Source organism: Leucopleurus acutus, assembly GCF_964270905.1.
Source record: "Leucopleurus acutus genome assembly, chromosome: 7".
In the NCBI taxonomy this organism is placed as follows: domain Eukaryota; kingdom Metazoa; phylum Chordata; class Mammalia; order Artiodactyla; family Delphinidae; genus Leucopleurus; species Leucopleurus acutus.
The window spans coordinates 109,456,188-109,459,527 of NC_139150.1; the positions used below are offsets into that span (position 1 = coordinate 109,456,188).

At 40.1% G+C, this 3,340-nt stretch overlaps 1 pseudogene across 1 annotated transcript; it reads right to left on the minus strand.

Moving 5' to 3' along the window:
• Nucleotides 1-1,778: 1,778 nt before the first annotated feature.
• Nucleotides 1,779-2,718, minus strand: LOC309963930 (large ribosomal subunit protein eL6-like; annotated as a pseudogene). The gene has a single exon. The product of its transcript is annotated as a large ribosomal subunit protein eL6-like (transcript).
• Nucleotides 2,719-3,340: the final 622 nt, after the last annotated feature.

Here is a 3,340-nt window from a genome sequence, read left to right on the forward strand (position 1 = left end):
AATTGCAGCACAAATTCCCAAGTCTGTGGTGTGACACGTTAGGCTCTCATGCCCTGGCTCTGTCTCAGACATCTGATCCTCCTCGGCCTCTCTTAATAGAAGCCTTATGACTCCTTCTTAACGCCATACCTTTGCAGCATTCTTGGTGGCTATCCTCTGCATAGAAAGCCCTCCTGATTCTCTTATTTCTGAAACTTTTCTTGCAAAATTCAGCCCAGGCAATGTCTCATCCATGACCCCTCAGGCTGAGCAAAGGTCCTCTATTCCTTTATTTTTTGCTTCAAATACAGCAGCAGAAAACTTTTTGTTTCCTTTTGCTCTGTTCGGGGTGGGGCGAGGTAAGCACCCCAAATTTATTAGAGAATTAGTCTTCCTGACGTTATTTTTATATGTCCTCATCACCCTTTCCATTCATCTTTGGCTATACACCTAGTTGGGTTTCTTTTCAATGTTTATGCTTATATTAAAATTTGTTGAGGTCATGTATTATTACACATTGTAATCCTAACCTATTTATACCTCCCTTTTTATTCCTCATCAACTAGAATTGCATTTATGGGGCCTTCATAACTTCTCAAACATTTTAGACTCTCTTCCAGAAATTCATGTTTGGGGGCCAAATTTATTTTTTCTCTGAATGCTTTTGAACTCTGCTCTTCTGGCTCTCTGGGTACCAGATGTAACCATCTCCATATTTTCACTTGCTGGCTGTCAAGGACTCTAAGATGAACTTACTGTTTGTTTTTTTTCTGGGATTTTAACATTTCTTTTTTGATAACCAAGCAGGTTTTTCATATTGGTAAGAATTGCTGCAGAAGTTTGTTTCTACTGGTTTTTGTGTTCTAATTTCTGGGAGGTGCAAATGATACCAAAAGCAACTTAACTTACAAGTTCATTAATATCAAGAGCTACACTGAGACATGGATTCCAAGCAGGCCCCTGTTTGGTATTCCTCAAATTAACATTTGCTAATTATTTGTTCAGTATTTACTTGGTTGGGAGTGGGGTGAATAAATTGATTTTATATGAAAAATGTTTCAATCTTTATATTCAAAGTTATGTATTAAATGTGCCATCTATAAGCTATATTTTTTAACTTTTAATTTGGAAATAATTTCAAACTTAAAGTTGCAAGAAAAAGAATCATATAGAGAATGCCTGGATAGCCTTTACCCAGGTTCACCTATTCTTAACTTTTAGCCCCATTTGCTTTATTATTTGTTATCTGTCAATCTATCATCTATCATTTAATACCTCTAATCTGCCAATCTAATCTGTCCATCATCTATTTACATATTTTTCTGAGCCATTTGAGAGCATATTTCATGTATTATGGCCCTTTACCCCTAATACTTTAGGTGTTTTTAAAAAGAATAAGGATATTCATTTATGTAACCACGTTCTGTAATATATTTAACTGTTGTCTAATTCCTCAGCTGTATCCCAACCTGTCAATTGACCTAATAATTTCCCATATAACATTATTTTTCCTCTAGCAAAGGATCACTCTAGGATCTAGTATAGCATTTAGTTCTCATGTTTCTTTAACCTCCTTTGACCTGGAACATTTCCACAGCTTTTCTTTATCTTTTAACAACATTGACATTTTTGAAGTATAATCCCCCATTTAAAAAACAGAGCACTCTTCATTTTTTATTTGTCTACTGTTTCTTCATTATTCGATTGAAGTTATACAGTCTCAGCTGAAATATCACATAGAGGAAGCTATATCCTTCTCAAGACATCGTGCCCATCTGCCTCTCATTGGTGGCGTTAACTTTGATGATCCTATCAGGGTGTTGTCTCATTTCTCCATTGTATAGCTATTACTTTTTTTTTTTTTGAAATGGGACAGTTTTTTAATGAGGTTCTTTGTAAGACGTTCAGAACACGACTTTGTGAGGATAAATTCCGTTTGTGAGAGCAAACACAGAACAGAGGTAGCCCTGGAGCTGAGGAACAGCTTTGATTTTTTGCAGAATTTGTGAGTCCACGGCTTTCTGATGAACCTTGAGCTGCTCTGTAATCTCGTATTTCTCTCTCTCTGTGTCGAAGATCTCACCTTCCTGGTGCCTGGGCTTACGCAGCTTCTATTTGAAGTAAGCGTCAGTGAGATGTTCTGGGATTTTCACACCACTGATATCAATTTTGGTGGAAGTGGCAAGGACAAATTTCTGGTGTGTTCTCCGCAGAGGAACTCGACTGAGGGACAGAGGCCCAGTCACAAGTAGCAAGCCACTGCTCAGCTGCCTCAGGAAAATGACCCTCTTGCCTCTGTGGCGCTCAGAGAGGCAGATCAGAATAGTCCCAGGAGTGATGCTAGCGTGCAGTTTTCTCACGTGCTTACTGAAGGGTTTTTTTGCCGTGACTCAACAGCTTTCGAGGCACATCTTCAGTAGGATAATATCTAGGCATTTTGCGAAGTTTAACCACCCGGGTACCACCATTCTTGTCACCACCAACTGGTGTAGCAAGAAGCTTCACCTTTTTCTTCTTTTCCACCTTGGATTTAGCTGCTGAATACCTCCCCTTGTACAAGGCCGTTCCGGAATACATAGTCGATCGGGAATATCTGCCAATTCCTCTGACCAGGACAGGGTTTTGGCAGCAGCGGGGCTTCCCCTGCTTCACCTTTTTAACCTTGCCACCACCATCAGCCTTCTTGGCTTCAGGTTTTTTCTCCTTAGTATCTGGCTTCTCAGCCTTTTCACCCGCCATCTACCAATACATATATTTTTTAAAAGGCATTTCACCAATTATCTCACAGCTATACAGCGATAGGCCTACCAGACTACAAGTTCTCATCCTCTTTCTACATCCTTTTCATCCCTCCCACTATAAGATATAGGCCTTCCTCCAAATCGCCACACATCTGCAGCAACATTCATAGTTAACTTTTGGGTTGTCTCCCCAATACAGTATAACCTTCTTGACGATTTGAATATATCTCACAACTATTATTTGTTTGCTACATATGTTTAGTGGTCACAAGTCCCTATTCCATTATTTCTGTTTTTGCGAATTAGAAATCCTAGACTTAGCTTTAACAATCTCCCCAGCCAGGGAGCAGCGAGGCTGGAACTTGAAACCATTTGCTTTCAGGACTTTTGCTCTTATCAGACTGTCTCATTCAAGAAATTCGGTTTAGGAGGGGAAGACACACACACACACACACACACACACACACACACACACACACACACACACACACACACACACACACACACACACACACACACACACACACACACACACACACACGGCCCAAACTCAGGCCAAACTGAAAAAAGCGCAAAGCCCAGGAGACTTCCGGCCGCGGACGTGGGAAGATGAGAAAAAC